This window comes from Coturnix japonica, chromosome 8, assembly GCF_001577835.2.
Source record: "Coturnix japonica isolate 7356 chromosome 8, Coturnix japonica 2.1, whole genome shotgun sequence".
Lineage (NCBI taxonomy): Eukaryota > Metazoa > Chordata > Aves > Galliformes > Phasianidae > Coturnix > Coturnix japonica.
The window spans coordinates 8938046-8952988 of record NC_029523.1 but is presented as its reverse complement, the minus strand read 5'-3'; positions in this window follow the sequence as shown (position 1 = coordinate 8952988).

Sequence of the window (14943 nt, the reverse complement as noted above, 5' to 3'; positions counted from 1 at the left end):
TTTGTGCACACCAGTAATAGGTCATCCAAGATGTTTGAGAGAGCAGCGCACAAAGGTCTGTCATTGCGTGATTCTTCTGCAATAGCAAAAGGCACATCTGATTTTATGCTCACACACACGGAGATATGTGTAGGTGTCCATGCAAAGCACTGCTTTGCCTCAGCCACACATCTGGAGAGCAGTGTGGCTGCTGGGAGCCTGTCCCTGCGGGTTGAAGCAGGATGATGGAAAATAAGGGGATGGGGAATGGTTGTTTTTCCAAAGGGTGTCCTTCACCCTCATGTGTTGTTTTGGGACTGCTCGTAACCAAGATCTGATCACATTATTGAATGAGATTTTTTCTTATAAATAAACTTTTCTTTTGCTGTGGCAGTATTCAGCACCAGGTGGAGGGTCTTTGCATTAACTAACAAGTTTGTTATGCGTTTAACATATAAAATGTCCATGAAAAAAAAAATCACCATTATTTTTACTTCGGCAGTGATTGTTTCAAATATCCTTTGCTCCAGATGAAGCAGAGTGTGGAACAGAATAACTTCCTCCACCTGAACATTTTCACTTAGACTGAAATTTCTGGAGATGGTGGTTCCCGTATGTTTCCCTTATGTCCTGTTTCTGTTCCGTGTGGTTCTTTCTAGAACATCTGCTGGATTCCCAGTTCTTTACTGAGGTCAGTTTGCTGGCTCCTGATGATATTGTTTTATATATAGTGGAATATAAAGTAACACAGATTTCCCCCATGTTAGTAGACAGAACTCCACCTGGCCTGTTCATGATGGCTCTGTTTAAAGAAGCAGAAAGTGTCTGAATCACAGAATATCCTAGCTTGGAAGGGACCTATAGACATCACTTAGTCCAGCTCTCAGCTCCACACAGGACCACCCAAAATCTGAACCCTATGTCTGAGAATGTTGTGCCCACTGCCCTGGGCAGCCTGCTCTGTGCCCAACCAGCCACTGGTACAGACTCCTTCCCTAACCCCCACCAGCCCCTCCCCGATTGCTCCATGCCATTCCTCTAGGCCCTGTCATTGTCACAGAGAGCAGAGCTTGGAGCTCCCCCTCTACTCCCCCTCATGAGATAGCCTCATCTTCTCTGGGCTGGACATACTGAGGGCTCTCAGCCACACCTCACATCTCTTCCCCTCCAGACCCTTTATCATCTTTGTAGACCTCCTTTGGACATTCTTGAGCAGTTCTGTTCCTTTTTGTACTGTGGTACCCACAACTGCACATGGTACGCAAAGCTGCACTGGTGCAGTGTAAGGTGGGACAGTCACTTCCCTTGGCCAGTTAGCAATGCTCTGCTTGATGCACCTCAGGATACAGTTGGCCTTCCTGGCTGCCTGGGTGCAATGTTGACTTACGTTCAACTTGCTATTGACCGAGTCCCTTTCAGTGGGGCTGCTGTTCAGTGTCTCACTCCATGGTTTGTATAGCCAGGAAATGCAGAAGGATTCACTGAATGTTACTGCCCCCTGGTTCTTTTCTATTGCATGGCATGATAAATGATGATACTCATATCGTCAAGATGTTTGGGGTGCTCTTGCCATTTAAACAGCACTTTATTTTCAAGGTGAGCTCTAATAAGTCAGTCATTTACAATGCATGCCACACTCTGTTCTGTTTTGTTACTGAACTCCACAAGACAAAGTTGTCATTAGATTCTTAAACAAAAGACAAATAAAAATATTAATTTTAAGTAACTTCACTGTAAGCAGTGAAATGCATAATTAGAATTTTTGGTCTTGCAAAATTTCAAGCCGTAACTATTCAAAGTGGAACTGAAGAAATGCTTGAGGTAGTAGATTATATTTGTTGAGGTAGCAGATTATATTTGTTCTGCCCAAATATGCTGCCTTTGTTGTAGGATGCCTGGGAAGGGCACGGCTGCCACGGGCTGCCACGCTGAGCTGGACGCTGCGTGTCAGAGAGGTGAGTTCAGTTGAGAAGCGATATGAGCTGGGATTTATAACTTGCTGGGAAAAAAAGAGAAGTGGTAAACATAAGGTGTTTATAATATTGCCACTTTATGATCATAAATCACCTTTCTTACTTGGTTTAAGAATCAAGTATTAAGAATAGCTTCTGAATGCCTTTTTCCTTTTCTTCTTGTTGTCCACCCGACAGAAGTGAAATAGAGCATGATAAGCTGCCCGAATTCCAGATGATTTAGACCTCTGCCATGTTCATTTGTGTGGTGGGTTTTCTTGTTGCTTCCAAGATATGGGTAGCAGAAAGACTCTTTTCTGTTGGGAATGTTCTGGAGAGGGAGCATCAGTCTCCAAAGGCTGCTTGTGTTCCCCAGTGAGGTGCTGATGCCGTGTGCTGTTCAGCTCTTTTAATGAACTGATTGCATTTTTATAAATGAATAACTACACAATGCATGGTGTCAAGTAAGGGCACGTTTCTGTTTGTGATCACAAAGATCCACGTCTGAACATGTAACAGCTTTGTGTCCGTCGTGAGCTCCAAGTCTAACATGTGCTACAACTGTTCCAAATTAAGTGTGGCATTTGTGGCACACTCATGGAAACATGAATCAAATATTTATAGACGCTCTAAAGAATGGAATGAAACAAAGTGCATTTTTTTTCCTATTCACTGCTTGCCTTTATGGTTTTCTAATAAAATAGAGAAACAGTCTGACCAATGGCTTGTGTGGGATGCTCATTGCATGGTAAAAATGGTAAAGCCAAAGACTTGTTGCATCAGCTGGTATTGAAATTAGAGGGGCTGCTTGCACTGAAGCCAGCAGTGAATTTATTTTCACTTCTTTTTTAATATGTTTAAGATGTTTTCCTTTGTGACTGTGGGAGTCTCATCGTTATGTTTATTAACACAGTTATTTCCTGGCAAATGGACCTGTTTCATTTCTTCAGCCTGTACTTTTCTGCTCTTTTATTGCAAAATGTGCTTGATCTGAAGCTCCCTATCACCATTATGTTTAATATGTTGCAGCAAAAACACTCTGCAGAATTGATGGGTACAAAGATATGATAACGAATCTGCGTGTTCTGAAAACATTCTTGAGAAGTGAAGGACGTGAGGAGGTCTTTGTACTTCTTTTGCTGCCTTCTGCTCATCAGAGATGTGTTAGCAGAAATGCGTGGCTGTGTACTTGCTTTAAACCCTCATGAAACAGACAGTTTGTCTGCCATTTCTCTGTGTCCTCCTGGAGAACTCTGGTACTTTGGGTCTCTGTTTCTGCATTCTGCAGGCGTTACCTGGTTTCAATCAAAGGAGATTTATTTTTTTTCCAGGTTAAAAAAAAAATAATAATGGTAAAAACAATTACTGGAGCTCCTGGACTGCTTTAGTTTTGCTTTTTTTACATCTGGAATGCACAAGAAATGTGTTCCAGTGAAAGCTGCGTATGAATGGGAAATTTGTGAGCTCCAGGATATGGGCGGCTGCTCTCTGAAGCACAATGCCATGGACAGCACGTGGGCCCTGCCTGCCAGCATAGATCTGCTTCAGGGAGTGAAGTGAGTTGAGATGAGAGGCCAGTCAGGTGTGGACATTGCTTAGGAAAGTAGAGATGTAACTTAAACCCAAATCAGTTATTTTTTCCAGAGTTACCCCAGAAATAAATTAGCAGCACTAATGGGTAGGTGGGAGAAAAAGCTACTGCTAATTTAGGGAAGAGCTGAGTGAATGTGGTCTTTAATTAATTTTTGTTTTCTGTTTAAGGAAACTTACCTGTGCACTTAATCTACTGAAAAAGAAACAAATCCACTGCATGTTTTTCATTTGGAAGCCAGGAGCAGTTTTGGATGATGCTTTCCAATATGGGAAGATTCTTTAGGCAGTTTCTATCATTAACATCTTCTCAAGTAACTCTTTCCTTGCTTCTGTTTTATTAATGTCTGATTTCTTGTTTTAATCCTCTGAATCATTCTGGACAGATGCAATAAAGAGTGAAAGGCCAGACTGAAACTAAGTTGAAAAGAATGACTTAATGTCAGATTTAACCAGTGAGACGAGGTGTGAAATGAGACACCTCATTGTGTGGCATCCTGGCCAGGTATTTCCCACTGCTGTTTGCTTGCTTTGTAAATTATTTGCATGTGTTATAACACAGCTGTAGGGAGACTGTGCATTTCTTGGTGCTTGACAAACAGCGGTTTGTCACACAACCAAACAGAAAATAAGAATTCCCAAATAAAAATTGAGTATCTGCTTTATTCAAAGTGCGAGGGTGAGCTGTCTACTTTGAGAAGTGACTAGATGTGGGATTCGCGTTGTTTTAAATGAAAGTTAATCCATGATTCTTCTGCAAAAATGGCTTCCAGAACCACGTATTCTATTTTTCAGATGGAGTGTATTAGCCAGCGTTGCTCTTTTCCTCATTTGCAAACTTGGTAGTCACAAATTCAGTCCTGCCCAACTAGTTCCTGAGAAACAAACCCTTAATGACTTAAACTCAGCTGGAAGCACTCTAGGATGAATTTTTTCCAAGGAGTGTAGGCAATGGCGTATGAAACAGAACATTTTTATCCTATGGAGTAGTTTGAGTTTGTGGCAAAGGCTGCCCTGGATATTTCAACCTCACTGCTATCTGTCTTGCTTTGTTTAGGTTGCAAGACTTAATTTCTTTTCTGGGTGAATTTAAAGGAAAAGGCCATAATTGAAAGCCAGCAGTTTTTTTGTCAGCCTGAATGCATCAAATCTTTGCTTGTTTTTTTTGTTGTTTTTTGTTTGTTTGTTTGTTTGTTTGTTTGTTTCCCACATTGTTGTTAATTTTTCAGGAAGCCTTGTTTTGACACCCTTGCCTTTGAGACTTTCTTCCTATTTTAACATTGCCTGTGAGAATGGAAAACATTTTTCATTGTTACTTGAACGAAAAGAAATAGATGTTCGTTATTGGCAATCAGCACCCAACTTCTCTGCTGGTGTGATTTTATTTGCGTGTGATTTTGGTTTTTGTTTAGTAGTTTCCATTTTTCCTCCATGCAGCCTCAATGTGTTTTCTATTTCCTATGCAGGCACTTGATCTATTAGCTGTGACAAACATGTCATGAGATTTTATAACTTTCTTACATAAAGAAGCATCAGCTGGCATTTTGTCTGCTTTGTCATCTCACAAAGCTGTAAATTGTATTAGGGTAATTGATCGTGTTATGCCATTTATAATAAGCATTTTAGATCAAAACAATCAAAAGGTTACCTTTCTGTGGAAAATCCATCCATAGAGAGAACGTTTGCAAATGCTGCTCCCTTCCTTATTGCAGATGCTGGAATTTTCTCTTAGCTACTTCCTGCTTAACTTCAGTGAATTCTTTCATGCAATCTCACACTCTTTTGTTGTAGCTGGAAGCTTCTCTGCAGTTGCACGGTGAGTGCTGTGTTTTCTAATTTTCCACACACACATTAAACTGCACAAGGGGAGCTACTGTAGGTTTTATTGAGTAGAAAATCACTTCATCATAATGCTTTCTTATATAAAACAAGCTTTGGGTAATAAAGTTTGTTTCATTTTATTCATGAATGCCTTTTCTCATTCCTTTTTGAGGAAGTAAACATTTTGACAAAGAAGAGAAATATTTTTTCCTACAGGAGCTTTTAGCAGATCAGTTTGTAGCAATGAAGAAACTCCTTTGCCACCTACTAACTTCTACTGTGCAAAGTTTTGTAAGGGCTTTGAAGACTGAATAAAGTTCTGTAAGGTGAGCTGCCTTTATTCATTCAAAGGAGCTAATGGGTCCTATTGGTACAAAATCCACAGGTGTGTTCATCAAATGATTAAATATCAAAGTTAAACACAGAATATAGTACACATGCTCTTTTTGTCGTGCAGCTGAAAACCAGTCGTGTTACAGCAGTGAATGTTTTATCTTGGAATTTTCCATCACTAACAAGGGGAAGAAAAGGAGCACTTTGGCATAAACTATGTAAAATGGACTGTGATAGGGTTACCTGAATAAAAGATTAAATCTAATTTAGTGTAAAGCATTTATCCATATATGTATGCTATATAAATACTCCCCTTATATAACTAGGAAAAGTAGGAATAATCTGAAACTAACAGAATGGCATAGCAGAGCATTCAAACCCCAATCGTAGCTCAACAAATTTGAGGCTGGCAGGTATGCAGAGCAGCTATGCAGGACTGCAGCACAAGCATCTTAAACACTCCATGGCTGTCAGTGTATGTGCAGGGATGGACTCACCAGCCTAGTGGTTCACTGCAAGCCTCTGTTCCCTAAAGCAGTGCTTTCTGTATATACTGGGATATTTTATTTTTTGCTACCTTAAATGCACAAGTGTGATGTCTCATCCTGACTTGCCATTCTCTAATCTAATGCATTATAGAATAGAATATACTGACTTGGAAAGGCCCCATGAGGATCATCAGGTTACCACAACAGGCTGTCTGTATGTGAATCTCCAGGGTGAGTAATAACTGGGACACTTGACATGTGCAGTGCAGTAAGGTAGGCTTTTGGTCGGGGCTGCAACATGTTTAATATGGGACAGGAGCAAAATCTCAGGAGATTGGTACACCTCCAGTCTGTATAATGACATTCCCACTGTAAGAATTCACACAGAGCCCATGTGATCACGTGCCGTCATGGTGCCTTCTCGTTAGATGTGGATTAAGGTGCTGGTGTTAAGATGTTGAGTTCATTAAAACTGACTCTTCCCATTGCAGAGGCTGGAGGAGTCACTAGGTGTCAGGCAAAAATGTTCCATGACACAGATCTGGTGGCAGTGCTTTGTGATGGGCAGGGACCGTGCAGGCACAAATTGCAGCAGTGTCTCATGAGGTGTCTGGGGAGGTTGTGCTCCAGGCTGGCCTCCCAGCGTGGGCTGCCCACACTCCGTGTATTCTTGCTGGTTATCCCTGCTCCCAGGTTTAAGTCAGCAGAGTTTTCCAGAGTCCCAGTGTCCTTGTAATTGCTTGTTGTTTTGCCTCAGCTTCAACATGTTCTTATGACACACACATACACACACACACACAAACAAACAAACCAGCAACAACAAAACAACAGCAAAACAAAACAACAAAAAAAAAAAGGAAGTTATGAACGAAAAAGGCTGAAAAAGACTCAGACACCAGAGAAAAACTGTTCCATGTGATCGTTTTCCTTTGGAAACTGGAGCTAGCTGGGTAACTTGCTATAATTTCTTGCAGTTAGCAATGTGATCTGAAGGCACTGGGGAATATCATGAGTTGCATTGCTTAGGTCAGAACAGGAACTGTAATGCAGGATGATTCTGCCAGCAAAATATGAGGCTCAGGAGAGAAAATCTGGAGAAAGTCCTGCTTTTTTCAAAGTGAGATTGGATGATTGTGCAGGAGACGTCACATCATGTTATGTCTTGCCAGACATATGATCCTAACCAAAGAAAAATAATTTAGAAATTGTTCAAATGCTTTTATGCTTTAAAAGACGGCCAATTATGTAATGGTACTCACAACTGACTTGTTCTCTGGGCTGAAAACCAAGCCCCTGAAGGAAATGAAGTCTCACTGTTTACTCTCTGAAGGTCTTTAATTTCTTTTCCCTAGAATTTTCAATTAAGGGAAGTGTGTAACAATCAAAATTATGTTAAAACACAAAATAATTAAGGAGAGATAAACGTTGCAGTGGCTGTACTAGATCAGACTCACAGCCTGTCTAGTCTAGTATCTGCCAGGGAAAATATCTGTTGTTGCTTGAACTGTGTTTAGAGGTCTTAGCCTGCTTACTGCAAAAGGAATGTCGTCTACTTATAAACTCTATCTTAGTTCATTAGTGTACCAAAACACAGCAAATTCCACTGCTAAAATATAATTTCTGCCAGTAGAAACATCCTTTTGCAAAGCAGAGGCAGGCCTGCCTCCTGAGAGGGGATATTTTCAGGAAAGGGAATGTGCTTCTTTCGTTCAGATGTAGCAGGATTCCAGGTGCTGAATTATCAGCACACAGTCTGAAGGACTAACTCAGGTCTAGCTGGTAATATCATTACCATTAGTAAGTGCAACGCATGTGATCCTGTGATTAGTTCTGATTATATCAGAACACCTTATATCACAAATGTTGATGGTGTTTCTTGGTGGACCTGAAGCAATTTGTCTGTCTGTTAGTTTGATACTGCTGTGACTCTCACTATTTGTTTATACAGTGTTTGTTTATACAGTTATCCACTCAAATATTTGTTGGTTTATTTCTCATCCTGTGTCTCGAGGAGAAGTGGGCTGAGTGCTATCACTGCTTTTGCTTACAGGCCACTCATTAAGTAACTGAGGGCTTTCCAGCGTGCTATGGCAATGCGTGTTATTTTGGGTCATTGCTTTGTGTGGCAGTTTTCCCAAGGTTGTTTGGAGAGAGTTGCCAGAGACCTCAGGGTTGCCAGCCCTTGGCTTCTCTGGAGGCCAGGTCTGGAAGGAAATGGCAGAGCACCTCATCAGCACGGGGCTTGTCTTGGGAGCTGGCTCTGTGCCGGAGCTGTTGCTTCTCTGGGCCACCATCAGTTCCTCTGAAAGGACTGGTTTCCAGCTATTGCAGAGGCTGTCAGCATCTTGTGATGCAGCTGATGAGCTCCTGGGTCAACAGCTGGTACCAAGGGTTACTAGCTGTGAGCTTTACTTCCCTGCCTGCTGCTCCTTTTACTGGAACAGGGACAGACTGCATTTAAGGCTTTTAGCTCCTGCTAGGACAGGAAGGGCTGGCTCTCTGCAGCACTTGCCTTGCTGCAGTTGCCTGCGGCTGCTGTGCAAACAGCTCTCCCAACACCCTCACTGCAGGACACCCCCAGAGCATCCCAACCTACTCTCTGCCCTTGCTGCCCTCGGGTGCCTCTGGGTGAGGCACACAGGCACCTCAGGGCACTGTGAATGGAGCATGGAGGGGGCAAGCACGGCCTTGTGAACTTCCTTTCAGTGTACTCATTAGAGCACTCTTGCCTGTGTCAATTAAGCATCCAAAGTAGTTCTTGAGTGTTATATTTTTGCTCTTGGGGATTTGAAATGTTTATACGCTTTCCAGAGGGAATGAAAAGGAGAAATATTTATTTGTAGAACACTTTGTCGTTTTCTTTGGCTGGTGAGAATGATTCATGCTCCTACTTGAGGCTCCTTGTCCCCTGCTCTAACACAAATTAATGTAAATGACACGGCGGTACTGTGCTGTGAGAAGTCATATATTATTGTCACACTGTGAGCAATACTGAATGGGAAAAAAATCCCCAGCAAATGCAAAGCACATTGCAGAGCAGGAATGTCTAGGTAGTGTGGGTAACATTCTTTGCTGCACCACGCTGTGCAGCAGTACTACGGTGTGTGCTTATGGTTATCCGCTCCCCAACAAGTCTGTGCAGCTCCCTGGGGATTTACATAGCAATGTTGTGGATACTCTACCAGAACTGTCCTGGGGATGGAATATTTCAGTGTCCTCCTGATACCTGGAAGCCCTTCTCAATACAAATCAGTGTAAGATTAATGTGAAACAAAGAACTTACATCGTCAACATTTGGACAGCTGAACTGCTGTGGCAAACAGGAGAAAAAGAAGCCCATATGCATAAATCTGACTTGAGATCAAATCCAGAAGGTTTCTTACAGTGTAACCGATAGGTGGATAGGACCTGTGTAACTGTTCAACTGGGGAACCAGCTCCTTTACAAAATTTGTTTCTGTGGGTTTGCTGTCATGAAAAATAACATTGATTGAGATAGAAAGGTTTCATTTTATACCCTGAGCCTGTTTGGATTTTATCCAGATGAAAATCTCAAAATCTCCCCTTCCTGGGTGTTCTGATTCTAGCTTAACTAGGAATTCACTTTCAGTTTCTTTTTGCTAAACTATTCTTTGTTGCTCAGATACTTAACCAAAATATTAATGAGTTTTTAACCTACTTTGGATTGAAACCAGTCCTTGTCAACTGGCATAGCCACGCCCTTGTCTTAAGGAGAATCTCTTCTTTCTCTGGCTTTAAATACAAGGACTACAAGTGTGATGCCTCCTATTTTAATGATGTTAGCCCATGATGTAGGAGGCAGATGTTGGCGATTTGGCAGTAGAGGTCAAACCTTCCCACCAATGTCCCATTGTTGCCATACGACAGATGGCAGCAGAGGGGCACTCTGACAGAATGGTGTCTGACATGGAAGCATGTATGAAATAAAGGAGTGTCATTAAATTCTTCAGTGAGGAAAAAAGGGCACCTACTGACATTCACTGACACCTGCTAAGCATGTATGGGGACCAAACAGCGCATGTGAGCACGGTGAGATGGTCAGTCATGCATTTAAACAGTGGTGACAGTGATGTGAAATGCAAGCCACATTCTGGAGAGCCATACACAGCTGTCATGCCACAAAATGAAGAGCATCTCAATCAACTCATCTGCACAGATTGGCTAGTAGTGGTGACTGTATTGAAAAATAGTGTGTGTTGCTGAGAACTTGCTCTATCAAGCAGTGCTATTGCTCTCTGTATCTTTTGTAATTTCCATCAAAATAAATAGGAGGCATTACTTTCAGAGCAACTTACGTGTAGTGATGCTTGCTATATCCATATTCATACCCAGGACTGAAAGGCCACCTTCAGGCTTGCCTCAAACCATGTGTTCCACAGCTGCATAATTTTGGTTTAAAATACAGTACCACGTCCTCTGCTGGACATACACAAAGCACTTGATGTAGAGCGTGTTTTTTACAGTTAGTTAGCTGAGAAGGGTCGTAAACACGGTGCAGTTAATCTAACAGTCATGCCACCTGCAAGGGCAGTGAGAATAACAAGATGCCCTGGGATGGTGAGAAACTAGCCATGGTTTTGGGAACTCAGCAAGGGAGTAGCTTTCAGTTGATAACAACAAGCCGTTAAGATACTCGGGGATGGTATGTAATTGGGAACCAGTGATGAGCTCCACTTTTGCAATATGTATGAGCTAATTATCCGTATTATAAATGTACACGCAGCCAAGGAATAAGCGAGATTAGCTGATCATCTGTCAATGACAGGTGTGGTCGTCTGCTTTTCTCCCGCTGTTCTGCAACAATTTGTTTCTTCTATATTGATGGTTGGACTGGATGATCTTCTAGGTCTTTTCCAACCTTGATAACTCTGTGATTCTATGATATCCTTATAACAATAGCAGACTGTTTCAGCCCCATCTGTCATATGGATGTGTTCCTCTGCTCATCCACTGTGTCTGTCATACATCAGGCTGTGGCTCCCTGGAGTTGGTTGGTTTTTTTTATTTTATTGGTTTTGGAAGACAACAGACCACTAGGAAAATGTGTCAAGCAGAATTTGGGAAGACAGTTCTGGAAGAAAACTTAATGTTTTTTGTCTCAAAGCATATCTAGAGCAGAATTATCATGGTATGGTTGTACTGCACGGTTTCTTGATATGAGATGAACCACTGCAGGAGAGCTTCCAAATTGGCTTTCATGGGTTTGTGTAAGTACCCACATGAATAGTATTTCATTATGTTTTGCACTGTATGGAGTATTTGAAGCTTTTCCTGGCTGACAAAAGTCATGAAAGAAGAAACTGACAATGTATTTAATGTTCATTTGTGCCCAGTTAATTTTCTGGGTTTCATTGGACAACGACTGACTTATTTCCTGAATTAAATACCACTTCAAAAGCGTATTCGTTCTATGCCTGATAATTTGGGAACATCAGGCACTGTTTTGTTGACTTCTGTACAGAAAGGAATGCGTAACCAAAATCTCCTTTTCTCCCTCCTTTTAATTACTGCCCTCATCCTTTTCTAGTGGGAAGACAAAACAAAAACTTTGAGAGCTACTGAATCTTCGGGCTACAGCAGCTAAGCGGAAGACCTCTGAATACCCACAGCATTTGCTAACCTCAGAAGTAAAATGTAATAATTTACAAACAGGCAAACAACCCTACCAGCAGTAAATGTTCTACTTAGTTACTGTTCTATTCAGTTACTGAATGAAATACCGTTATGCAAATCAGATTGCAAATTTTACTTAAAGTTCAAATTATATAGGAAAAGTGGCCAGTCGTGAGATTACCATTGTGACGGTGTGTACAATACATACAGTCCGCGAACGTGTTACTGCTTTGCTGAGCCTGATTAATTGTGACTTTAACAGACATAGCTCTGAACAGTCACAGTTCTCTGTAAGGGTAACAAAGGAGGAGTTAATGCAAGTGGCATCCTCCTGGGAAAGCTTTATAAACACCAAAAAAATTGAGTTCATTGTTTGTTTTTAAGCTACTAATACAAAACTTAGAAAATACATAATGTAAATGTATGTATTATGCTAATGATTTTTCTGTGATAATGCTTGTCCAAATGGTGACCATTCCATTTACAGGAGGGGAAAGACCCATCTGTATTTCCATACACCAGCTGTAGTCATTTAAAGCCTGTCTTTATCAGTAGAGAAAGTTCTTCAGAAGATGTGTGTTCTTAGGATCAAAAGCATTGCTATCTTCTCCACTGATAGCATAAGAATGCACATGTGAATCATAGTCACTTTCTCAGGTCTTGGCCTAATTACAGGCTCAGAGCTTCTGTCATTTGTGGTCAAGAATCTCATTTATTCCTATAGAACATGGAAAAAAAAACAAAAACAATGGGGTTTTATTTCAGTGAAAGCATAACAATAGGAAGTATTTTTTGTGTGTTCCTGGTTTATTGCACATTTCCATGTTTGCCTTTTTTTGGCAAGGCACTGTCTCATCACATATCAGAAAGAAATCCTGAAGAAATATGGCCCGGATAAATGAACCAGTTCTTCTCAAGCTGGAAGAAGAGTGACTTTGAAAGTAAAATAAGGCCATAAGCTTCACGTGTAAAGTGCTGAGACTTGTTCAGGCTCTTGTGCCAGCTCCTAACTGGAGCAGCAGCAGAACTTGTCACCTATGTCTTTCCTTCTGGGCAGGGGCACCCTTCTGTGCTCCTTCAAAATGTGATGTCTGGATTGCAGTGACAGTGGGAGTCTCAGGTGGCAGAAATTGCAAATAATCCCCAAAACAAGGAGGACTGAAAGTTTGGGATTTGGGCTTGCAGAGGCTGAATGTGAACATGATTTATGCTCATTAAATTGAACCTCTTTGTGCATTTTAAGTTTTCAGGTTCTTATGCATAGTGAGAAGGGATCTGCAAACATAGTTGTCTCTGGAGAAAAATATTCATGATGTGCTCAAATAGTTTACGTTAAAATGTAGCTGAATTCGATGACTTATATGCATTTAGCCCTCTGACTGGTACAGGAGTGATTCCATGACTCAGCTTTCTGCCTAACATGGGTATTTTTTTTTTCTACCAGCAGCACTGCGTAGCACACAAGGCCAGGTCACATTCTTATCTCTCTACCATAGAGGTCTATGCTTCAGTACTCATGAACAATGGGAGGGACCTGATGGTGAAGAACCAAAGGTTGCAGGTATTTTGATTACTCGGGTGTGCTGGATCAAAACCTGCATGTGAAGTTGTAAAGAATTTTTCATTATTTGGAAAAAAGTAGTGTGTGAAATTCAAAGTAAAGCATCCAAGGAGAAACGCTCCTTGGATAATCAGTTGTTCAATGCTAAAGCAGGTCCATGAGGCAGACAATGTGGAACTCCCATGTTTTGTTTAAATCTTCAAAGCCACAAGGAGAATTGAAAATGTTGTTCAGACTGAAGTGAGTTCCTGACACATGAATGTACACTAATTCATATGTCTATGAATGGTTATTTAGGTGTATCAGTGCTTAGACCCAGCCTGATGATTTTCCAGACAGGAAAGCACCAAAGGGTGCCTCTGCTTATTTCATAGAATAATTCAGGTTGGAAAAGACCTCAAAGATCATCAAGACCAACTGCAGCCTAACCATAGTACCCTAACTCTTAACAACCCTCTGCTAAATCATCTCTCTCAGCACCACATCCAAATGGCTCTTAAACACATTCAGGGATGGTGACTCAACCACCTCCCTAGGGAGCCTGTTCCAGTGTTTAACTACCCTTTCTCTGAAGACATGTTTCCTAATGTCCAACCTAAACTTACCTTGGTGCAACTTGAGGCCATTTCCTCTTGTCCTGTCACCGGCCAGCAGTGAGAAGAGACTCGCCCTGCTCTCTCTGTAAGCACCTTTCAGATACTGGAAGAGAGCAATAAAGTCTCCCCTCAGCCTCCTTTTCCCCAGACTCAACAGCCCCAGCTCCCTCAGCCTCTCCTCATAGGGCTGATTTTCCAAGCCCTTCACAAGCCTTGTTGCCCTTCTCTGGACCTGCTCCAGTACCTCCATGTCTTTTCTGTGCTGAGGTGCCCAAAACTGAACACAGTACTTGAGGTGAGGCCTTACCCTTATCTGCTAAGTAGGTCAGCTTGTCATAGACAGGCTTAAAAAATGTGAACATACCTCACTGTGGATATAAATGCTCACCCTGATCTTTTTGGAGTCATCTGTGTACTTTGAAGGTCTTGGTAGCTTTCACATATTGCACAAAATTTGCCCTTTTATCTGCAATTTGAAAACCCATATCTAGGGCCCACTCTTGCTATACTTCAACTGTCAGCAAGATTCAAATTCACAAACTTGATTTGTTCAGAGCTGTTGCACACTTGCAGGTGGCAGCATTTGGAGAATCTAACTTGTGAAGGGTGGTCAGGCGTACTACACATTTGAACAGCACAGAGGTTAAAGTGAAAAATGTTCTGTCACAGAATCACAGAATGACCCGGGTTGGAAGGGACCTCAAGGATCATGTAGTTGTTTGCTCTCTACTGCTTTACATCTTGCTGGCTAAGTATGATCTCTGTTACATAGTTTTGGGACGTGGCCAGCATATTTCTAACCAAAGTTTGGGTGATAATGATATCGATCCATCTGCCTATCAAACTGTCTCCCTTCCAGTAAATGTTTTAGCTGTGCTTGGTATCCCTTTTAGCTACAGCCAGCACAGTGACATTTATGGCTCATGTGTTGTGATTTAACCTGTTGAGCAGCTCAACACCATAAAGGGGATTGTAGAGAGAATGGAAAAT